Source organism: Desmodus rotundus, chromosome 8 (assembly GCF_022682495.2).
Source record: "Desmodus rotundus isolate HL8 chromosome 8, HLdesRot8A.1, whole genome shotgun sequence".
NCBI classification, from domain to species: Eukaryota; Metazoa; Chordata; class Mammalia; order Chiroptera; family Phyllostomidae; genus Desmodus; species Desmodus rotundus.
The window spans coordinates 74,072,873-74,098,732 of record NC_071394.1 but is presented as its reverse complement, the minus strand read 5'-3'; the positions used below and the strand labels follow the sequence as shown (position 1 = coordinate 74,098,732).

Below are 25,860 nucleotides of genomic sequence, written 5' to 3'. Positions count from 1 at the left end.
GCGATTCACATATTCAATGCAATCTTTATTAAAGTACCAAAGACGTATTTCACAGATATAGAACAAACACTTCAGAAATTTATATGGAACCATAAATGACCCCTAATAGCTGCAACAATTTTGAGAAAGAAGAACAAAGTAGGAGGGATCACAATACCTGATATCAAACTGTATTACAAGGCTACTGTAATCAAAACAGCCTGGTACTGGAATAAAAATAGACAGATAGACCAATGGAACAGAACAGAGAGCCCAGAAATAAACCCAAGTCTCTACGGTCAATTAATATTTGACAAAGGATGCAGGAGCATAAAATGGAGCAAAAAGAGCCTCTTCAACAAATGGTGTTGGGAGATCTGGACAGCTACGTGCAAAAAAAATGAAACCAATCGCCACCTTATACCATACACAAAAATAAATTCGAGGTGTATACAAGACTTAAATATAAGTCATGAGACCATAAAATTCCTAGAGGAGAACATCGGCAGGAAAATCTCAGACATTCCATACAGCAACATCTTCACTGATATGTCCCCTAAAGCAAGGGACATAAAGGAAACAATAAACAAATGGGACCTCATCAAATCAAAAAGCTTCTGCATGGCTAAAGAAAACAGCATTAAAATGGAAAGAGAACCAACTATATGAGAAAACATATTTGCCAATGATACCTTGGACAAGGGTTTGATCTCCAAAATATATAAAGAACTCATACAACCCAACTCCAGTAAGACAAAAAAATGGGCAAAAGACTTGAACAGACACTTCTCCAAGGAGGACATACAGAGGGTCCAGAGACATATGAAAAGATGCTCAACATCACTAGCCATCAGAGAGATACAAGTTAAAACCACAATGAGATACCACCTCACAGCAGTCAGAATGTCCATCATAAACAAATCAACACACAAGTGTTAGAGAGGATGCAGAGAAAAGGGAACCCTAGTGCACTGTTGGTGGGAATGCAGACTTGGTGCAGCCACTGTGGAAAACAGTATGGAATTTCCTCACAAAACTAAAATGGAACTGCCGTTTGACCCAGCAATTCTACTGCTGGGATTATACCCTAAGAGCCCTGAAACACCAATCCAAAAGAATCTATGCACCCCAATGTTCATAGCAGCACAATATACAATAGTCAAGTGCTAGAAGAAACCTAAGTGCCCATCAGCAAATGAGCGGATCAAAAAACTATGGTACATTTACTTAATGAGAGAGAAAACTATCACACAATTTACGGTAGAAAGAAAGAAGGAGCTCCTACCCTTTGGGACAGCATGGATGGAACTGGAGAGCATTATGCTAAGTGCAATAAGCCAGGTGGTGAGGGAGAAATACTATATGATCTCACCTTTAACTGGAACATAATCAATAAAAGAAAAAAGCAAACAAAATATAACCAGAGACTTTGAAATTAAGAACAATCTAACAATAGCCACAGAGGGCCGCGGGGAGGGTACAGTGCAGGGGAAGGGCTTTCAGGAACTACTATAAAGGACACATGGACAAAATGAAGGGGGAGGGTAGAAGCAAGGGAGGGAGGTGGGTTTGCCTGGGGTGTGGGGGAGTGGTGGAGAAAAAATGCAGAGAACTGTAATTGGACGACAATAAAGTAATTTAAAAAAAAACAGGAGTATATTATCTCATGATTTCCTTATGTCAGATCTGGTACATTCTAGCTAGATCTTCTGCTCGAGGAGTCACAGGGCTGCAATCAAGGTGTCATCTAGATGTGTCCTCATCCAGAGACTCAGCTAGAGAAAGAGTGCTCCTGAGCCCCACTGCTGCTGGCAAACTCCATTTCCTTGGACCTGCATGTTGGGGGTCTCTGGTTCTTGCTCTCAGCTCTAAGAGGCTATATTCAAATTTGGCTGCGTGGCCCCTCAAAATGCCATTCAGTGTGCATCTCTTCTTCCAGAAGGAGAACCAGCCCCTTGCATCAGGCCACCTAATTAAGTCAGTCCTACCCAGGATAATCTCCCTTTGTATGAACTCACCATCAGTTTCTTAGGGACCTTAATTATACATACAATATCAATTTATCTTTGTCACAACTTGCTCCCACTCAAGGGGAGGAGATAACTCAGGACATGTAATGAGAAGGTATGAAGTTTTTCAGCTTTCTTTGAAGTTTTACCAAAAATGGGTAAACAATTGGTTCACCAAAGTTTATCCATATATATGGTTTACAAAGATTCAACTGGGTATTCAACCAATATATCTAGCTTTAGTGTTTATAGACACAGGTTAATCTCACAATTTACATTACTGAAAATGGACTCCTAAGAACATGGACTCAAAGGCATAGAGCTCTCTCTCTAGTCTCCTTTTCTGCAGTCATCAGCCCTCGTGGTCCCAGAGACACCTTCAGACCAGTGTCTCTCTGTTCCATCCATACATCCACATTCCACTCTCTGGGGCATGAGTATTAGTTTTGAGAACCTCGAGACAAGTTGTCCTCTCTCCTTATTAAAACCATTTGATTCAACTTGCTTCTGAAATCCACCTTCTTTTCTTAATCCAATTTTTAGCTGCCCAGGTCTCCTATTGGCTTAACTCTTCTATCCTCCACTGAGTATCATTAAACACTTTTTGCTGCTTACTGGGATGGCTCCCATGTCGCTAACCACAATGTGCCAGCCAATGTAGAATCACCAAATTCAGATTAGGGCTTTCAGGTGAGCTATAATCTCTCCCACCTAACCTACAGGTAAAATTCAGTTTCCATTTGTTTATTAGTCTCTGCATCACCTAAACTTGTTTGGATGGGTTTTATCACATTTGGAGAGTATATTTGATATGCACTGAGTCCCTATGGTTGGGTTCCCTGAAAAGCCAATCTTGAGATGCAAACTGGTGAGCAGGAGGTTATTAAGGGGTGTTCTTGGGATCATCACCTGTGGAAGGAGAGGGGAGAGAAGGGAAGAAGGCAGGACAGAGGGACAAAAGGTCTCAGATAACCCTATGGGCAGCTCCAAAGCTAAGATGCCCCTTCTCAGTGGTCCCAAGTCAGGTGGTGGGGCCGGGCCTTCATAATTCCAGGTTGATCAGTCACTGGAAATGTACTGCTCTAAAAACAGGGGTCGTCTTAAGCAAGGAGGCCATCTTTCGCAGTATTCTCCATAGTCAAGAAAATAAACCCTTCATTCCTGAAGGGGAACCCTAGCAGAGCACCAGTGTCGACTACTGTCCATCTTCAAATAGAAGATTCCATGGCATTTGCATAATTTACTTTGTGGGGATGAGGGAGTCATCCTCAAGAGAAGACCCATATATGGGGTCACTACTTCATAAGTTATATAAATGCCTAATCATGATGTTGTACAACTGAAACTTAACTTGTAAGTTTTCAACTATAATTGAAAAATATATTTTAAGAAAGCGAGAGGTGTAAAAAGCCCATGCCATGCTCATTAAAATGTCATGGGAAGAGGTTTCAACTATGAACACTATCCCCGCCTGGGGCTGTTTTGCCCTCAGATCCATTCTTCCCCTCTACTGGGGTGACTCTTCTTCAGCTGGCTCCTAGCTGGGTATAAACAATAGAACACGCTAGCTGGACCCTGGAGGGTAGAAGTGAAAGGCCAAGTATTCCTCCCCACATTCCCTGTCTTGGGCAGGACCTATGGAGTTGGTCATTTCTTCTCCATGGGGCCAGCTCCCACTGAAAGGCATTCCCCTAGGAAGCACTATTTCCTTCCTTTTCCCTCCAATCCAGGATGGGAGCAGCTTTCTGCTGTCGCTAAGGTCTGGGCTGCCCTGATGTCTTCTGACTGACCTCTCTGATGCTCTCCTTACGTGTGTAACCAGTTCCATGAGTTCAGTTCCCTCTGCCCCATATCATGAGAACATTTCTGTCTTCCTGGCTGGATCCTAACAACAAACTCCCATTCCAATCTCAGGCAATAATCCCTGATCCACCTTCTCATGTGGATGATTCTACGTTCCAGGTTCCTGTTTAATAGCAACAAGGTCTCAGGGCCTAAGAACAAGTATTTACTTAATAAAAGCTATGACTTCCTGGAGAAATGCTTAGGGACGAGGGGCCATTACTCAGCAATAATTCCTTATTTCATTCCATAATCCAGACACCTAATTAAAGGACTTCTGACCTACCACATCTGCTATAATACTTCAGTTTCACTTTCCTCCACATTGAACATTTTTGTACAAATGTAAAACCAAACTAGTTTATCTTAAAAATCTCACCGCTTACCTATTAAATAGCCAAAACACCACTTTACAAACTGAAGTAATTTCAAAGATGAGAACTACAATTTTAAAAACTGTAATTCCTCAAAGTCCCAAAACTTTATTGTAAAAGGTTTTTATAGAGTCATCAACTCTAAGATATTCTGTTTTGCTAAATTCTTAATTCTTCTTAAAGATATCATCTCTAGATATATGTTAAAATCACATTACCTGGGAGACTTCGTAAGATTTGGTTCCAGCCTAACATAATTATTTCAGGATATATTCAGAGTGACTCCAAATTCCCATTTGTAGCTAGGACCAACCATTTCTGCAGTTCCAAAAAGTTATCTTAGCTTAGAAGACCTATTTGAAAAAGAAAACAAAAAACAGGAAGCCATTAGCATTTTAATGTTGAAATGATACAAATTTCCAGTAGCAAAATAATGTTTTTGACAGTGATGTCTACAGTTTCAGACAAGTAGCTGAAGTGATATTACACGTAGTAACACCTTGAAGTTACTACAAGTAACAAGTAGTTTGGATAGCCAAACACATCCACATTTTTGAAGTGTCCTAAAATATGCAGGGGGTAGAAGGGGGTGGGGTGAGATACAGAACTCTGCACTCATTGACCAGCCACATATTAGTTTCAAAATACAATTTTAAAGTAGAAGTTCCAAGCAAAGACATTCAAAATTTGACAGAGGCTCCCAAACTATCTGTGATACAAAATTCTGCTCCTTCTCTTCATGAAGCAAGGGATGGAAATGGAATTGGGGATCCATTCCCAAGAGTTCTGCAACTTGCCAAGCTCACAGAGCAGTGGAAAAGCCAACTCAGAGATCTGAATTCCCAACTTTATGAGATATAAACTCCAAGATGGTGCTAAACAATCAGCAATGATGCTTTGTGGAAAATACTAATGAGAGGCAGAGGGCAAAAGTTGTTCCAATAAAAAACAACATACCAAAATACAAAAAACACTTGTTAATACTGTAATTGACTCTTAACATGCCCCTTTAATGCACAGACCTAAAATGACTTTTCTACTAAGCAAAAACATTTTTACAAAAAGAACTCAGATGATTCTAAACCAAAGGCACCTCAACAAAAAAATGAAACATGAAACTACACCATTTTTAAGGTTGCTAAGTTAAATACATCCCTCCCATGGTAAAGATCATGAGAAATATTAATGTGTATCCGTAGATATTAAAGGGGCAAACGCAATATAAAAATGATCCTTGCAACTAAGTCTACTTATGTTAGAATCCTGCTGAACCCATTACAAATCTGCCACAAAATGCAGCTGATATTTTTCTCTTCTTTAGATGTCCCTGAAGATAACTACACATTTGCTTAGAGAACACTTTCTGTGACAGACTTGTAGCCTTTGGGGCTACGGGAGAGAGTGGGCCTTGAGTGATTAGTTCAACAAGAGGAAAGTGGTTTTGAATAACTATATAAATATAAGGTATTCAAAAAAACTGGAAAATGTTCATCTCCCAGATTCTACAACTTTATTAAGTATATTTGTCCTTATGTCCACCCAAGGACACAATATGGCCTTCTGTTATTAGAAAGAAATACATAGTGTATTTCTTCAGAACCCACCCTAATGAACTCCCCACCTATGGGAAACCAAATTGACCTTTCCTAGCTAATATTTATATTGTTTTATTCACACCAAGAGAGCTGCTGGGGATTCTTTATTCAATTCATTAAAAAACAGACCCATCAGTGAAAAGAAATGTGATCTAACAGTTCTTATGCCAGACAAGAAGCCAGGAGTTTAATTGTAGGCTGAGCAGTCAGTCAGTCAGTCAGTCAGATATTCTGAGTGTACCCTGAGCACTTACAGAAAGGATTAACTCTATCTCGTCACTTCCAAATGTTAGTATGTTCAAGACCGTTAAAAATTTTATCCATGAAACCAAAGGCATTCCCCTTCGGTCATTTCATTTCTTGGTAGTTTCCCGATAGCACAGTCCTTCCTATCAGTTTACTTCCAAAACCATTTGTTTTTAAAGTGTCTAATATTTTCAGTGATGAAAGGCATTGACCATATACAGACTGAAAAAGTTTTTATTGTGTCCACTAATTCTCATAATGAACTAAAAAGACTCAGCATTTGGAGGCTGGGCTACATTTTTCATCTTCTACTTTATGTGTTGGAAATGTGTGGAAATAGTCACTCTTTTACACAAAAGAGCAGAATGCCTATTCATGTTGCCTGGTACCAAGAAACTGAGATCCCTAGGCAGAGAAGACCATTCTTTAGATGTTTGATTTATTTCTGCTGTGTACAAGAAAGAATTCTGTCCACACTTGATTTCTTATCAAGGAAATATCAAGGCTTGACCTTCCTTTTCTCTTGATCTATTGCCTGTACTATGAGTGGGATGAATTCCCTAAGAGGGTTACTCTTTTGGAATATAGTTATTTACTCTTATAGATAAGCACCCTCAGAATATCTCTTAAGTTAGTTTTGCTGCACGCACCAAAGCCCATACATCAATTTGAACAACATCAAGTTCTCCTCATTTTTTCATCCTAAAATCTTAGAGTGATGAAATATTCGAGTTCCTTTTAAAATTGGAAGACACAATGACCTTAAGCCTGAATCTAATAATGAGTTAAAATCAGACTAATTCAAATTTCAGGGACATTCTGCAATGGAATTGCTCTGTATCCTTAAAAAATGTCAAGGTCATGAAAGATGTGTGTGTGTGTGCATGAAAGATATATACGAGGTCTTTCCAGGCATGTGATATGAAAAAGAGACATTGATTGAAGAAGATACAAGATACAAGAAACATTGTACATAGGACAATGCCGCCTCAGTCCCCTTCAAAGTAGGCACCTTGGGACCTCACAGTTCTCCCAATTGCCATCAGCTGCTCTGTCATATTTTCCTGAATCTCATTGACAGTCTGAAATCTCTTCCCTTTCAAAGGTGATTTTAGCTTGGGGAAAAGCCAGAAGTCACAGGGTGCCAAATATGGGATGTAAAGGGTCTGAGTCACCTGGGTGATTTAATGTTTTGCCAAAAAACTCTGCATGAGACATGGTGCACTGAGTGGGTGTGTTGTCGTGATGAAGCTGCCAATCACAGCTGCCCATAGGTGTGGTCTTCTGAATCATCCGAATAGCTTCCACTGAGGAATGTTCAAGCTTAACACAAAATTTGATTCAGAGTTGTTGCTCTACTCGCTAAGTCATTTTTTAATGCAATGGCCACACAGTAAAAGTGGTCATTCAACAGCATCTACCACTCCCCACTGACTAGTACAGTGAAGTCATTGTTCACACATGCGCATTCCAGTCCACTCTCCTTGGCTGCCAGGTTACATCGATGTCATGCAAACCATTTTTGTTATATTAACAATGGCTAGACATTTTCTGGACAGATCTCATACACACACACACACACACGAGGAATTGACCCGAATAAAGGATAGACACATGACAACTAAATGTAATTATGATCCTATACTGGATCATATGCAGTTATTCACAGAATGAACTGTACACACCACACACATATACATACACAAATACACACAAACATACAAATATATATGGATCATATACATACAAACATATGCACATAAACACACATATAGCTCCAAAGGACATTATTTGGACAATTAACAATTTCTAAATACAGATGGTAGTTTAAATTAGTTTTGTGTCAATATTAAACTTCCTGATTTTGATCATTATACTGTAGTTAAGAAAGAAAATATCCTTGTTGTTAAAAAATACTGCCTGAAATATTTTAAAATAAAGGGGAAAATATCTCCAATTTATTGGGTTGACCAAAAAGTCCATTATGGTTTTCCATAAAATAAAAGACACATTTTTCATTTTCAGCAATAACTAACTTTATTGATTTGGATATTATGAGTATGTCAGCTATCTCCCACTATTGGCTCCTACTGGGTAGAGGCCAGGGGTGCTACTAAACATCTTCCAATGCAAAAGACAGACCCACAGCAAAGAGTTATTTGGCCAAAATGTCAATAGTACCAAGAAATTTTGCAAACCACTTTTGACACGTTCGATCAGTCACAGTACCTTCTCCATACACTGAACAAATATTATTTTGCATTTCAGTTGTGGTTTTACTTTTCTTGAAATAATAAAGTATAATACACCAAAAATGTTGCATATCTATTCCATCTTCAATATTAAAATGGCTACACAAAAATTCACCAATTTTGATAAGTATATTTTTAAACACATGCTGATATGACAGCTGTTACAATACAATCTAACAAAATTATTTCAAATTAAATTAAAGATAACTGAGCACTAATTGAGCCACTGAATGGAAAAAACATAACGGACTCTTTGGCCAACACAATACTTTCAAATGATTCTGAGGAAAAAAAAAAAAACACAGAGAAAGCATGAAAGGGGAAAGGAAGGAAGAAAGATAAAAATGAATGGATGAATGTATAAGAAAACAAATTAGCAAAATGTAAGCAATTGGAGAATCTGGGTTAAAGGTATATGAGAGGCATTTTTCTATTCGTTCAACTTTTCATTAAGTCAGAAATCATATCACAATAAGACATTAAATATTTACTTAAAAGGCTTCAGTTCATAAGATATTCTAACATAATAGTTTATTAAGAATGCTAAACAATGAGGAGAGTTGATAGCTGGAATGTTCTGTTTAGTTTGACCCTCTGAGCATTTGCCCAAGCACCCAGAGAAGGCTTGGTTGTTTTTATTTTAAAAACACATACATCATGCCCACTGTGGGTCAAACCCTATGTTAAGCACTTGAAAATGTTAACATACCTAACAATAGGGTTTATTTATATCCTGATATACAGAGGAAAGTAAAACAAAGAGAAGATAAGTGACCTGCCTAAGTCACTTAGCTAGCAAGCGGCTAAGGCAGGACTCCAATTCAAGCCATCTAGAACAAAGGTACCTATGGTTTCTATTGTAAAACTTATTTCCAAAGTCCCTTTCCATGCTTTAGTGAATGGCCTGAAAATAAACCTATCTTTCTTCAGGAATTCAAGACACTGATCATTAACCTGTAGGTGAAACTTCTGTCTGTGGACAGATGTTTTATAGGCACGAGGACTGAATTTGCTACCAGATTTTGCTTGGAACCTAAGATATTTTACATTAAACCCTAAATAAATTTTGCCATCTCTGAAAAGCTGGTGAAAAACAGTGGTTCTTATTTGTTGCAGATTCATTAAATGTTTCTGTAATTTTCCAAATTAAAACCAAGACAAGCAAGAATTCTGAAGACCTCGAATGCTAGGGCTGCTGTTCAAACAAACAGAAAGCAAATGCACTTCTGCTCAGTTCTCTAGGACATCAGCCAAAGTCCATTAAGCCAGAACATGATGCAGAAGGCTGATTACTTCATCTGAGTTCTAGGAAGGAATTCAGCATTAAAACAAAAAAGCAAAAGGATTTTTGTCTGTGCATCCACTCAGACTCATTTCCCGACACTCCAATTCACAAGCATTTCTGCAACAAGACAGCCAGGCAGACTCTCACTTGCCAACAAAGCAAACAGTCCTCATGCTGCTAACAGCACTGTCCCTTCCCCCTGCCCACTCGCAGACAGGAGCCCAAGCTCCTCTTCCATCACCTTCTCAGTGGGTACATTTGAATAATGAGCAATTTCCAGACTCACCATCACTTCATCTGACTTCCCAGGCATGCACCTACTGGGATGGCCTGGTGACTTCAGGGCACAAATAGGAATAATTCTAACACTGATGATGGCACAGGTGATGCCCATAAAAGTTGAGACATTGTGGTAAATCATTTTTCCACAGTCATTTCTTCTCAAGACAAAGATGCTAGAAGTGAGAAATGTTTCATAAATTAGCAACCTGCATTTGGAGAGTGAAAAAGAGTTTTATTAATGGAAAGGGGGTGAAAAGAAATTACTAAGTGATGTCTTGTCCAATAACCAATGGAAATTTTGAACCGGAAGTTGCCTACATAAAATAATTCATCATTTATTCAGACAGGAATGAGGAAAGATGTTTCCATTCAAGTTGCTTCAATAACACAGCTACGTTACCATAAATTGTCTTCCGGAAATTTTCAAACAGCTTTCCCACAAATGTATGCAATATACTTTCAACAAACCTCTTTCAACAAACTTATTCTGAAGAAACACCAGTATTAATGAGCTTCTTATATATGAGAGTCTGCTGATGAAAATAAATGCATTTAGCAAACTATCAACACTTATGTGCATGTATTTCAGGCCCTGATACATGGCTGATGCCTCTACTGAGCTGTCATAAAATCAGCATATGAAGCATGGAATTACTTTGTAAATTAGTGTATAATCATCGTCATATTAAAGCAGGCAAAATTTTATGCCAAAATGTGATACATACATGTCAAAATTCCCTTATTATTGCTTGCTTAAAAACATCTTTGAAGAATTTACTACTGTACCATGTTACAACATGCATGGTATGAGCCATTAAAGAAGACAACTGTCTATTAATATTAAAGAATTTTATAAATGTCACTTCAAGTGTTACCATCTCATCTAAATTAAGTGGTAGAGAGTCTTTTAAAAGGCTCTTCTAGTTGGAAATGATTTAAATAAACATTAAAGGCATGTGGTGTTTTTTATAAGGCCCACACTCTCTCATTTTTTAAGAATGAGAAATTCCTAAAACCACACTAGTTTAAGTGCAGTGACACATCTATTTCTATGGAAGTGTGGGTGAACAGTGCATATTGTTAATAAAGAAAAACCCTGGCTTTCCACTGACCAAGAAAAGTACAAAAGCAATCATCACTAAGTGACAAAGTTTCACTGAGAGCCCATATACAAAAGAGAAAAAACAAACTAGCAAATTACATAAAATAAAATGTGCTCACAATTCAGGGACACCCAGCATGACTCCACAGCTTGTTGTCCAAGCGCAACTGCCCTGGTCCGGGGCTGAACAAATGTGAGCTGTGATGGCAATTCAGCCATAAATCTCTCAAGGCCCAATTATCCGTACTGCAGAGCATTTATTTCTTTTAATTAGACAAGGTTTTAATTGGAAATTTTCCTCTCATTTCTCTTTATTCAAAAAATTCAAAACACTGTGTCCAAGGATTTTATTTACCATAACAAATAACCAACATAATATTTTGGTTGTTTCCCACAAGTTGCCAAGCCCTTGAACTTTTATCTGATAAGTTTTATGTGAAGACCTAACTTCTACATAAAAAATATTCAAAATAGTCACAGGGTTCTAAGTAAAGCATAGGAAATACAGTCAATAATATTGCTACAAATATGTGTATTTTCAGCTGGGTACTGGAAATATCAAGGGGAACACTATGTAAAGTATATGATTGTCTAACCACTGAGATGTACACCTGAAACTAATACAAAATAAAACTGAAGGGGAAAAAAGTCATATAAAATAAAGTAAGTTGTACATAAAAACCAGTAACAGCACATCTACTGCTTTCATCATTACCATGGGGGAAAGCGGGTCACTTCCAACCAGCGCACACACAAACCTCTGGAGGGAGGAGTGATACCATATTTCTCTTCTACCCGAATCTCTAACATAATGCCCTGCACATCATGGTCGTGTTTCGTTAAGGTGTCTATAGTTTCACTCCCATTTAACCACAATGCTCCCCAAATTCCTCACCTGTGAACTAAGATAGCTCAGCTAGACATCCACCTTCCTATAACTCACAAAGCATTTTATGAAAAATACAGTGTGGTTTAGCTATTAATGACATATAGCTCACGGACATACATACACAGTAAATTCAGCTGCGGCAAGATTAAATAACAAGACAATGCCCATTGCAGACAATATTGACCATTTTAATCCTTTAGTGGGATAAATGATTCTTAAAAGCTTAATTTAAACCTTTATTAAATTTTAAACCTTAAAATCATCTTTTGTTTGACAATAGTTCCCTCCTGTGGCAAAAAAAAGAGTATTTTGACAACACTAATAACTGATTACAATGTTTTTTATAATATATAGTACATTTTAATTTTTAATAAAGCCGTATTTATTAATAAAATATAAACTTTCCTTAAATAAACATAAGATACTATAGTTAAATAACAATATCACACTAAATGGCATTTTTAAAAGTTAAATCTAAACATATTCATAGCTTCTAAATGAAGCGGTAATTATTTATATGAATACTGCACATGATTAACTCAAGAACCTAATAGGATTCCATATTGGTTGGCTCCCCCTGTTACTTCTATAACACAAGTCCACACTACAGTCTATCCACACTCCCCAGGCAATTTAAAGATTCCTCAAAATACTCAGCCTGTATATACTGAAAGCATTCAGATACTGGCTCTATACCAAGACATGCTGGGGGAAATCAGTAAGACCAATTTCTGTCTACCCAGAAGTGACAATCTAATTGGAAAAGATAACATACATAAAGCAATAAAGAAAGTAGATCAATAATATCTGGCACTGTCTTTTGGTGTAATAAAGGTTTTAACCATGTCAAGGAGAGTAAGATCAGCAAGGACCACTGTAACCCAAGAGAACTTCCTGGAAGAGGCAACAACTCAGAGGAGTAAAAAGAGTAAAGGAGTGTTTGTGGAAAGCAATAAAGGTGCTTTTGGAATTTTTTTATTTGGGGTTTTTTAATAGTTTGATTTTATTGTATTTTTTTCCATTACCATTTATCCCCCTTATTCCCTCTTCCACTTCCACTCACCCTCCTCCTCCCAACCCTGTAATCACCACACTTGTCCACATCCATGAGTTCTTTTTCTTTTTCTTGCTTGCTCTATTTGTGTTTCTGTTCATTTGGGGGGAGGGGTTGGTTTGTTGTCAAAGGGGGAAGATCTGTATGTGTGGGGGGGGGTTGTTTTGTTTTGTTCAGATTTGATTTGGTGGAGGAAGTGGAAGGGCCACTAAAGGGAACCACAATACACATGGAGAAGAGGGTACGAAGGTAGGGGGCTGCCCACACATGGAAGTCACGCAGAAGAGCTGAGCACAATCTCCCATGTTCTATCTCTGTGTTCCATTGGTCACCACTGCATAATTCCCTCAGCAAGTATCCTGTGTTGGGTGCTGGACCTGGACAGAGGATGGACAAGGTCCCAGGTATGCTGGGACTTGCATTTTAGCATGGGAAGACAGACAAACAAGCAAACATGCATGAATAAGATAACTGTGGATTGAGGTTAAGTGCAATGGAGAAAACAACAGTGGAATACAGTAGCTCCCCTTAACCTCAGTGTATGCCTAAAACCGTGGAGAGTACAGAACCCTACATATGTGATGTTTTTTCTTATATATACAAGGGGGGACCCAAAAAACAATTTATTTATAAAAAATTGTGTATTTATTCTTGCATGTTTAAACTTCGGTCACCTTCAAAGTACTCTCCATTTGATGCAATATGCCTATTGAGACATTTTTTCCACTGTTCAAAATAGTTTTTGAACTCATCCATTTTGATGCCTTTTAGTGCTTCTGTCATTTTTGGTTTCATCTCTTCCACATCAGCAAAATGTTTTGCTTTGAGGACTTTTTTCATCTGGGAAACAAAAGTTGCTGGGGGCAACATTGGGTGAATAGTGAGGGTGGTGGATGGGGGTCATGCCATTTTTTTTTTTCAAAAACTGCTGAACACTCAGTGCGGTGCAGGCAGGTGCACTCGTAAATCACCCATCCTGAAATGGGCAAACAGGTTGAAAGATTTTTCAAAAAAAGCTGAACTCAGCTTCTCACAAGAATGCCAGCTGGTACACTGATACAGATGGGTTCCTAGAACACTCACCTAGTAGGGGGAGCCTGAACTACAAGGGACCCACCCTCAAGAAGATATTTTCCAGAATATATCCAGTTTTCTAGTTTCCAGAATCCCAGTTTTGGGGGGAGGGTTTCCCCTCATACATGCCTTTTCACTTAAAGGAAGCACTTTACCATTTCTCTTTGTCATGTCCAAATTGTCAGCATTGCTACTCTTGCTTTTGGGGGCCATTATGAAGTAAAATACAGGTGATTTGCACACAACCACCCAGATACAACAACAGTCTATTTGATAACCAAGATGGCTACTAAATTACTAATAGTCCAGAGTGCACACTGAGTGGATACATTGGACTCATGTCCCAGGCAGAATGGAGCAGCACAACACAAGATATCCTCACACTACTCAGAACAGCATTCAATTTAAAATTTAGGAATTATTTATTTCTGAAATTTTCCATTTAATATTTTCAGATCATGATTGACTGTGGGTAACTGAAACTGTGGTTAGCAAAACTATGCATGAGAGGGCACTACCATACAGTCAGTTCCAAAGTCGCTGTGGTAACTGGAGCCAGAGGGAGCAGAAACAGTGAAATTCCAATTTATCCAGTTCTTTCTTCCAGTCCTTTATGGTCTTACTGCCACAGGGCCTTTGCACAAACCATTCTTATTGTTCAGAGGCAGACATGTCCTTCTGGTCACCATCTAATTAATCCCTGCTAAATCTTTATATCTCAAAACAGCTATCAGCTTCTCAAAGAAGCTCTCTTAAGTACTATGTAAAATCTATAAATTTCAGTCTTTTCTTCTTGATTCCCAACTGCATTGTTACACTCATGTGGAACTTCCCCATAAGACCTGAATCTCTGTGAGGGCAAGGATCAGGTGTCTTCTCTGAGAGTTACATCTCATTTCTAGCCCTTAGCAAAGGACCTAGCATAGGGCCTGCATGTACCAAGCATTCAATAACTATTAGCTGAATCAGTAAATGACTCTGAAAAGCTAAATTTAACCAGATTTCACTATCTCCTTTCCCTAACAATTCTGATTTTTCAATTACAGTTTCAACCTTATAGCAATATTTTTAACTGTTGTCAAATAAACGAAATTCAACTTAGTAAACTTGGAGATCTGATTGGCTTTACTGAATGATCCATAAACTGGGGACCATCCCATTAGGTAAGTAGAGGGGAGCTGCAAAGGGCTACAGAAAGGGAAAGCTGTTTAAAGGCAAGACAGGGAAGTCATAAACAAAAAAGATTATTTCAGGCTTAGGTAATCTACTAAAGGAGACAGGAGGGGCTGATGTGGCAGATTATCTCACCTTCTTTTGGAGGATGGAAAAGATTGTCTCATTCACAGTGATCAGAAAATTCCACACTGACAGGTTAAGACAACATTGCTGGGTAAAGTTGTAACTGCAGTTAGGTTAGGTAGTAAGTCTTGGTTTGCTTAGCACAAGGGACTTCTTGGGGGGCTTGTTGTTTCTTTTTAACATCATAGACACTTTCTTAGCTGTGGATCCAATTCATAACTACTGCTTTTGCTAAGAGCATCCCAGGCCCTAGCTGATCTCCTAAGAGGGAGTAGGGTAGCATGGTGTGCTGTGTAGTTGAGCTGCCTATGGCTACTTCAAGCCAGCCGAGTGAGTTTTCCTCTCCCCTAGAACTTAGAACTGAGATGGAGAGACAGCTAGTCATTTTGGAATAAGCTGTTGAAGGAGGAAGATATAAACTTGGTAGGAATGCAGGGAAGTAAAAGAAAGCCAGTCTTCATGGAGATGAGAGTGACCCAGATGTGCAGAGAGCAGCAATGACACAGAAGAGTGTGTGAGGGTCCCTGAAAGTTCTGAGCATGCCTTCACTCCTTCCCTTCTATTCCACAAGAACTCACATAACTTTTTTGAAATAATAATGATTTTCATCTTTGTTTGGCCTATCTGGTGTGAGTTTTTAATTGAATCCAAGTAGAATTATCCCATTTCATAGATAGGGAAACTGAGCCCTCAGAAACTATCTTCCCACGGTCACAAAGCTAACTGGTAGTGGAGGCTTCCTACTGAGCCTTAGGACACAGGAGACACCTGTCTGCACTGTCCAATTGGCAGCTACTTGCCACATTTAAATCAACTAAAATAAAGTAAAATTTTAAATTGAGTTCATCTGTGGCACTGGCCACATTTCAAGTACCCCAATAGCTCCACCTCATGAATGCAGTGGTATTGACCAGCACAGCTACAGAACATTCAACGTGCACCAAGTCCTACTGGACAGTGCCAGGTGCCTACAGGATCAGTCCTCTCCATTTGTGACATAGGAAATGAAGGGCAAAAGCTCAGTTTGCTGATAAACTAAATGCAGGGGGACGCTGATAGGCCTTGTCATCCTAAAATGTTGGATTCTCTCCTTGTCCCCACTTTACATGCTTTCAGTGGGAAAACCATCAGACATCTCTGAACTGCAAGTTGTTCATCTCGCAAATAGATTCTAAAATAGCTACTTGTGTTCCTGTGAAGTTCAAATGAGGCATGGTACCTGGAAGGCCTCTGTAAACTGCACATGTACAAACATGAGTGGTTATAATGAACACCAGCACCACCTAACTGCCACCTCCAGAGCCCATATAAATGTCTGGCTCTGTTCTAAGAGTTCTCTGTGCATTATGGCAGAGCTAGATATGAATCCAGGTTCCAGAGTCTGCCCTCCTAACCACTGGACAACAGTCTTCACAACAGCTAAAAATGGGCATACCCAACTCCCTCTCTTTTACACCCACCATTTTTCCAGACAATGCCTGCATGGTTCACTTTGTGTATGCACACTCTAGTTACATATACTCTTGTTTGGGGGGCTTTCCCTTCTAATATTTTTACCTCGTGTGCATACATGTATTTTTGTATATGTGTATGAGAACCTTACTGTATACAAACACCTGATATCAAAACAAAAAGTAGGCTTGTTCATTCTACAACATTACGCAAAGTAGTAATCACCGAACAGATCCTACTTGAGAAAACCAGACAAACCAAGTTAGTAAAATCACCTTTAGAAGAATTTTCAATCGAATAAATAATTTGCGACATCATTGCTTCTCCCAATCCATGGCTATTTATATAAAAAATGAAAGGAACCAAAAAAATTCAGAGACAGGACTCCTGAGAAATAACATACCAGCATCATCATTCCTGTCATTAATATTTATCTGGTGTGTGACAATGGCAGGCACAGTTCTAGGCAACACTTAGGCCAACACTGGCCGAGCATCTGTGAGGCAGATGCTGGAGCTGAGGGTCAACCTACCCAGCAAGCAAGAACTCCAGCACCCGCCTTAAAAAACTGCCAGTCCTGAGAAAAGGAATGTTAAATTTCGTACCTTGGATCAATTCAGGGGTCCAAGCACTGGGATGAGGAAAGAAAAAAAAGCACCTGACATCTTTATTTTCACTAAACTCTATTTAAAACTCATCATTTCCATTGATTATAAATGTCAGTGACAAACCACAGGGATATTCTGTAGTTCCTGTGTCTTGGTCAAAATTGGAAACCACTGGTATTTTCAAGTTACATTACAGTGTGTTACACATACTCCAAATTATGTGTCCATCACAACCTCATAATGATTTAGCTAACAGACCATTTTGTTTAATGCATTAATACAGAAGCACAGGTTCTGTGTTACAAATTGTCTTAATGTTCTGATCGTTTCAGTCTAGTTGGCTTCCTTTGTAATCCTATACGCTTTGTTTTATGTGTATTAAAACATTCTGTGACAGGACCTACTCGCTTCACCAAAGGGGAGGGACCCATGGCACAGAAGGGGTTAAAGGAGCTACATGCTAGGAGGTGGCCTTCATGTGCAATGTCACAGCTACCCTCTCCCTCTCTCCCCTTCCATCCCATGTAAGCTGAATCTTTCACCCATCGATTCTGCTGGTTCTGACACAGGCAGTTTGAAAGAAAACAGACAGTTTTCTTCTCAACAAAGTGCCAGAACAGCCTGCACAGCTGACTCAGAAATGCAGATCTTTGTGAAGACCATCACCCTTGAGGTTGAGCCCACTGACACCATTGAGAATGTCAAAGCTAAAATCCAAGACAAGGAGTGATCCCACCTGCCCAGCAGCACCTGATTTTTGCGGGCAAACAGCTGGATGATGGCTGCACTCTCTGAGGCTACAGCATTCAGAAAGAGCCAACCCTGTACTTGGTACGTCTGTGGGCAGCATCATCGAGCCCTCCCTCCACCAGCTTACCCACAAGTACAACTGCAACAAGATGAGGTACTGCAAGTGTTACACACACCTGAACCCCCACATTGTCAACTGCTGCAAGAAGTGCAGCCACACCCACAATCTGCACCCTCACGAAGGTTAAATAAGGCCCTTCCACAATCTCCTCAAACCAAAGCGCAGCGTTCTGCCTGAACCCCATGACCCCAGGGCCTCAATAATGTTACCCTTTCATTGATTGTAGCAGTGACAAAAAAAGAAGAAAGAAAGAAAACTGACAGATGATGAGATGACTTATGAGTAAGGTATAAATCATACACAAAAGCAGGAAACAGCTGCAGAATAATTTCTGAAAGGTTGAAGAAAAAAAAATCAAAAACAATTTTCCCTGTATAGAAAGCACCATCATTTCAAGTACTTCTTGAAGCCACTATTTGTAATGTATTCCAACTTGCAAGTGAAAAAACAGCCTCATTATCCCCACAAAGGTCCTTCAGAAAGTCTATTTCAAAGCAAGCACCTCTGAAAGTCCACAATCCAAGAACCAGGGCTACAAATGCACATGGCCCTGGAAAGCAACAGCAAGATCAAGATTCCATGATCATGTCTTCAAGAGAGAGGCTAGAGGAGCTGGAGGCCAGGGATGGCTCAGTAAGAAAAGGGACATGAGTTTCAAAGAATAACAGGTGTCAGAAGCCCAAGGGCAAAGAGACCCTTATCAGCCTGAAAAAGATAAAATACATAAGCTGGCAACCATTAATTAAAAGGTTCATAAAAGGTCTCCCAATTGCTATCACATACGTCCATGCAGGCTATGACACAGGCGAGCAATAGTGAAGTGATGTGATCACCATAAGTGGGGTCCTAGGGTGGGTTCTCCCACAGCAGAGTGGAAACCAGGATATCAGGAAGCATGACTGAGGCCTGTGATGTAAGCCATACCACGGGGGCCATGGGACTCCACCTGGGTCTCCCAGGAAACATAGAGAAGGGCTCACAGAATTTTCTACTGAAGGACAGGAGGGAAAGCATTTATCTAGCAGGTTTCCATTGAAGATATGAATTGCCAGGTCCTTCTGGGCTGCCTTTGCTTGTACACGGCTACATCGGAGAGGCCTTGCAAGAAAGGTGGAGCATGCATGGCCAGTGCCAGGGGCAGAACGTGGGCAGCTCGAGCTGATGCCTCATGCCATATCCGTCAGTTCCCACATATTCACCTTGGGACTCATCTCATTGGGAATGGTCCCTTGCAGCTGTGGAGACTGAGAGATAGGACACAAGGTACCACAGGTATCTACTACCCAGAGGAAATGAGGAATATAACGTTTCTTCCTTTGGAGTAGCTTCCCCTAAATTTTAAAATCCATTCACTCACCAAATATTCCTGAGCCCCAGCTCTGTGCCTGGCACTGCCTCCAGGAACTGGGACACAGCAATGAACAGGACTGGCTCGGTCTCTGCCCACCCACACCTGAAAGCAGCCATCTGAAAAATTCATATTCCAGACATTGATAAAAAGAGATAATAGAAGGAAAAGGGATGAGAAAAGAGGAGAGGGAGAGAGGATAACTTGGCAAGGGTTGTCAGGTATTATTGTTTTAAGTTGGAGCCTGAATGATGAGAAGGTGCCAGCTGTGGGACATGTGTACGAAGAGCTTTTGAAAGAGGGAATACATGTGCAAAGGTCCTGAGGTGCAGAGAAGCCAGCTATAGCACTAGATAGTGCCTCTGCCATGGGGTGAGGTGGGGGGAGCATTAAATACAGCCAGGAGCTCTCATCAGTCAGGAAATATTCAAATGTGGAAATTCGTTTTCAGATGGTAATGGGTTCTATACAATATATAGGATCCTCTCTTTAAGCTGACTTCTAACCAAACTAAAGTTATTTCTTTCCCTTTTCTTTCTTCACTACATTTTCATCCACAGATTACTGAATTTAGGGCTTCACAGTGTTAACCAGGTTCAAACCAAAGTAAAAATCCCAAATTGCTTATAGTCACAGGACATTTGGGAAAGGACAAAAGTAAACCATAAAGCAATTCCACATCAGAGGAAAAGCTCACAAGGAGCAGGTGAGTACAGATACATGAGAGGTGAAATGATAGTCTGTGTACACAGGAGGCCAGGTATGAAGCAGATGTGGCCTAAGGCTCGACCAGAAATCAAGTGTCCTTCCTCAAAACGGCCAAGCTAGTTCTGCATCTCCACTCCTTTCTCACAACCTGGACAATGATACATTGATTGGCATAACAGAAAAGCAGATATTGATTTCATGTGTCCCTCCCTGGCCATTAGAATTGAAGATCTTGCCAGCTTACTGCCCTTTAATTTCAATTATCTGGGGCCTTTTAGCCTTGAGAGACTTAGTATGCAAATAATAATCATTGCTACTAGTGAAATTTTATTTATCATTACCTATGTTCTAAATACTATGCTGAAAACTTGTTACATGCATTAACTCATTCGATTCTTGCAACAGCCTTGTGAGACAGAAACCTCCTAAGCAGAAATTCAAACACAGCAAAGTCAACAATTTAGCCAAAGTCATAAAGCTGATAAGTAACGAAGTTGGGATTCGAACCAGCAAGAGTTTGGCTCTGAAGCCTTCTAAACCACAAGCTACAGGGCTTTGTTACATCCATGTTGACCGTACAGCTGACTTTCCATGGCCTGGGTGTTTCGAAGGTATAGGAAGCCTGCCTGCAGAGAGGACCCTGCATCTTGTACAGAACTCACTGTCATTTGAAAACCCATTTCCGCAATATATTATACCCATCATGAAAGGGTCTCAAGTGATTTTAGCCGAGAGAGAAAAAGAAGCAAGGGAGAGGTTTAGAGAAACTGATCCTCCATTAATACCCAAAGTAGTCAAAGAAATTAACACTCATTGTCCGAATAGAAGGTGGAGGCCAAGATACGCACAAACTGTCATTCCCAATATAATAGCTTTCTGTCTAGCTGGCTCCTTTAAAGTCTGCTTTAGAGAATGCCTTGATCCTCAAATGAAAAATCTAGTTTCTCATACGAGTGTCAGGAAAGCAAAGGCTGGAATGAGATGAGCCCAGCAGAAAGTGCACAGAACTACAACAGGCTATTTTTGTTGTGCTCAGGGCAAGGAGAACAGCAAGAAGACAAAGGTCGCCTGCTTAGAGAGGGTGGTGTGAAGTTAGCAAGTGAAATTACTTAACCTCCTGTCTGCATCTGTGTTCTGTCTGGAGGGATGAGACACTTTCCATAAAGGGTCGGGGAGATGCAGCTTAGAGGGAAGTGAGGTCCGCAATAGGTGCTGTGACTGTCAGAGTGCTTGCCCTCCATAAATGAGTCTGAGGCTCCTGGTCCTGAGAGTTCAACTCCCTGTTACTGAAGCCATGAAGTGGGAGGTGGCAAAAAACTATTAGCAAACTGAAAAATCTCAGAGAATAGATGTAACAGCAAATGAAAATAATGAGAATAGAGGTTTTGGCAATCATAAATCAGTAAATGACTACCAATATCACAATAATTACTGGGAATCAGCATAAATTCACTAATAATTCACAGCAGACACTGCTCATTCCGTTTTCATTCTCCCTGAAGTTGAACATTATGGTCATAAAACCTGGAATTTAGCAAGGAATTCTCAGTTTTTCACAAAATTCTATTGCAAAAATATAAAGAAGTATCAGCTAGACATAATGAAAATAAGTAGACTGAAAACCCCAGTAAAAATTTTCCTTTCAAAGCCCTGACTAATTCTGCATGTCAATTTACAGGGAGTCTCTGGTGGTGTGCCGCAGAGCTCCACCCAGAGCTCTATCCTATTCTTTTTATCAGTAATTTGGATGATGATGTTGCCAGCATTCCACTCACATTTGGGGAACACCTGAAGCTAGGGAGGAAAACAACAATACTGAAATGTCTGAAGAAAAGCTGAAAAAAATCCAATACGGTGACCAAACCCACTGAAAGTTAACATAATGTAATTCTTTAGAGATAAATGCTGAATATTAAGGTTTGGTCTATAATGTAAGTGGATGAGTACAGGATAAAGAAACACTGCTCTCTGGTGGCACACAGGGAAAGATTGTTTATAAACATCTTAACTGTCTTTGAATTTAAAAGAAGGAATAAAATATGGCTGCCAAAATGTTACTTTGATTATATGTTTTATTAATTAAAGTATATTGCTTAAAACTAAAAGGTATCATTCAGTTATAGTCTGAAACAGACCAGAATGAGAGATATTACATTATTCAGTTCAGTTTAAGGATTATGGGACAAAGCAGTGTTCATTCAGCCTCTGTGGCCAGGATGCTAGCCCAGCCCTTGCCCACAGAACTTCCCACCATGATGAAATTTTCTCTACTTCCAATGCAATAGTCATTCCCACACATGTCTACTGTGCACTTGATATGGGACTAGGATGGCTAAGGGGCTGAATTTTTAGTTTTATTTCACTCTCATCAATTTAAACATATAGCTGCTTATGGCTCATGGCTACTGTATTGGACTGCACAACTCTAGAGAGAACCATATGCCAAATGGCAGAAGTAACCTTGAAGTATCCTAAAGGATAGCAACCTTGAAGAGAAGACTCGGGGGCACAAAATGACAGCAGTTCTTATATCTGAAAGTGCAGTCTTATGGAAAAGAGATTAGAAATATTCTTTGGAGCCCACTGGACAGATCTATTACCTAGAGAAATTACAGCAAAATAAAATTCATAGTCACGTAGAAATAATTGTTTATAATTATGACAGTCACTTTATAGGGCAGGACCCATGACCATTGTACTCACTGCCCAGCACCTGCCACAGTGCCTGGCACCAAGGAGGCCTTCAGAAAATATTTCTCTTGATAAAGGAAATGAATCAATCAATCAGTGAAATAAGAAGCTGTCCAAATGGAATACAAATGCCACAAAGGACAATGAACTCCCCCATTCTGGAGGAGTCTCACAGGAGCTAGCTGACCACCATCCCAGTGATATTGTGGAATATCCAGGCATTCGCCAAAATGCTGCTGGACAAGATGGCCTTTAAGATCCCCGTGTTTACCATCAGATGGGACTGCATTCAAATCTGAACACACACTATTTGTTTTACTATCTTAACTATCAACTGCTGGATAACAGATTACTACAAACTTGGTGACTTCAAACAGCACATATTTATTATCTCAGTTTCTGTGGGCCAAGAGTCCGGACACAGCTTAGCTGGGTGCCCTACTTAGGCTCTCATGAAGCTGCAATCAAAGTGTCAACCAAGGCCACACCTTGGAGTTCTTACCCGGAGCCTGGATTGAGATAGAATCTGCTTCCCCACTCACACGGTTGTTGGCAACATTCAGATCTTCATCCCAGGGGTCACAGCACTGAGAGCTCCAGGAAGTTTTTCTGGCTCTCGGCACAGCTACTTTCAACTCCTAGAGGTCACCTGCATTTCCTGCCACATCAGATTCCCCAACATGCCCTGCATAAGTCTCCAAGCCATCAAAAAGAGCCTCTAGAGCAAGCCTGCTAGCAAGTAGAGTTAACATGAGGAAACAGTCACATATGACATCCCATCATCTTTGCTGTATGTCACTGGTTAGAAGCAGTTCAAGTCCCACCCACACTTGAGAGGAGACTCTAGGAGGTGGGGTCATGAAAGGCCACCCTAGTGTCTGTGACAGTGACCTTAGCAAGTCAGCACACTCCAGCATCTCCTCTATAAAAATGAGGCCACCAATACTACAATGGAGTCATTAAAGGCACATTTAATATAAAAAGTTACTTTAGAATGTAACCAGGGTCAGGGGTCTCCACAACAGCATTTAAATGTCACAATAACAAATCTAGTAGGATAGATTTGGTTAAAAAGGCTTAAAATTAAAAGAGAAGCAAGCCAACCCTTTAAGCCAGAGAAATACTTAAGCATTCCCAACCCATCACACTCTACAGAACTTCATTAGTTTTAAGCAGAATTCATTCAACATTCATTTATTCAACAAATTTGAGTGCCAGACTCCTGCATGTCAATGCTCCTTTGTTCTCTCCTATGGAGGAGTTAGGTGATTCTCAAACTTTGAGGATAAGAAGTCGTCTACAGGGTTCTGCACAAACTATTGTATGTGATTTTTCAGAGGGTAATTCTGACTGTATAAAGTTTTTCTTTTACACATTTAATTCAGCACCAAATCCTGTGGGCAATCAGATTCCATCATCCCAACCTCATAGGTTTGTCCTAAAAAAAGCATCGTTCCAAGGGTGACAGCACACTTGGCACTTAATTGTTTGATAAATATCAACTTTTACCTCCTATTAAATTACTAAGCATGTAAAAATGATTTGATGATAGATTTTGCCTGAAATATTTGTTCAAGAGGGTCAAACACTGTATCTTTCTCTTCCACTCAATTTATACTTCAGTAACTGTAGCCCCAAAACATGTTAAGGGCACTGTTCACATTCTGAGCAGCTTGCTGCTGAATGTGAAGAAGCTGCCAATGTTCAAGAGGAGAGCAATTATTCCATGCCAGTCGGTAACATGAACCATACAGATTAATCCTCCATAATCCATTTTTCCCTATAGAAGACTGCATTTGGAGATTTCTCAACTGCTTTTCCCCATGTCTCTCTCATCTTCTCCAGACAAAGACAAAATGTCAACAATTAAAAGATGCTGTCCAATGACAGCCAAATCATATTTTAAAAGCTGTACATCCTGTGGATCTTGGTTGCGAGGGTAAAGAGAGCAGGACATTAACAGAGACATTGTCTGTCCGGCCCTGCACTGGACAAGGTCCGTATGCTGGCTCATTTATACCTCACAACCACATTAGAGGATGAGTGTGATCAATCTGTTCTCCAGGTAGCATAACAGAAGCTATGACAGAAGCTAAATGGTTTGCCTAAAACCACACATACACATACACCTGTGCACACATACTTTGCACACATGCACACACTCACACATGCATGCATGTGCACACACATACATGCACCTGCATACTTACACACATCCCATACCAGAACTGGAAGCGAGACCTTGAGAGGGGGATCCCTTAATGTAGAGCATGTCTCCAACAGAGCAGAATCCCAAAAATTCATCGTTTGTTCAACAAATATGTGCTGGACATCACCAACCACTGCATGGCTTATAAATAAACCAGAAAACCAATAAACAGAAGAGATAAAAATATAAGTTCATGTGTAATCTTGGGGCAGCAGGTAGGACATAGACAGGGAAGATTGCTTATTTTATGTCAGTGTGTCAGAAAAGGTTAAACAGAATAATATAAGGCCACAAAGCTTCGGGGGGATGTGTGTCAGCAGGCGGGCTGCCTTGGCTTAGAGCCTTATTAGCAGTAACGTGTTTGTTACCTTGCAGAGGCTCAGCACCCACAGCATCAGTCTGAGTGCTGCGTGGTCATTTCCATTCTTTGCACCTCACCTCTGAGACATCACCTCCTTCTCTAAGCCCCTTGGATCAATGTTTTATCCACCACATTCGAGCAAGTCACTGATCCTTCTCTGTTGTTCTTTAGTTCTGGGCTCACAGAATGCTCCCTGCATCTTTATTCCATTATTTTCCCTGCTGTTTCCTACTTCCTGTGACATTAAAAAGAAGCCCACTCCTAAAGTGTAGATGAGCCAATTTCCTTTTCTACACCTGCCAGGGCCCCTTTAATCATAAAACATGGGGA

At 40.0% G+C, this 25,860-nt stretch overlaps 1 long non-coding RNA gene and 1 pseudogene across 4 annotated transcripts in view; one reads left to right on the top strand and one right to left on the bottom strand.

Annotated features, from left to right (window-relative positions):
* LOC139441103 (uncharacterized) overlaps positions 1-25,860 on the bottom strand; it is a 302,417-nt gene that overhangs the window by 252,472 nt on the left and 24,085 nt on the right. For 3 of the 4 annotated variants that reach the window (XR_011651514.1, XR_011651516.1, XR_011651515.1), the window contains exon 2: positions 4,423-4,557. This is a non-coding gene — a long non-coding RNA (uncharacterized lncRNA). Of the gene's footprint in view, positions 1-4,422; positions 4,558-9,868; positions 10,038-25,860 lie in introns of all 4 variants that reach the window. The other variant, XR_011651517.1, reaches the window with a different exon arrangement.
* On the top strand, positions 17,983-18,340 carry LOC112301097 (ubiquitin-ribosomal protein eL40 fusion protein-like; annotated as a pseudogene).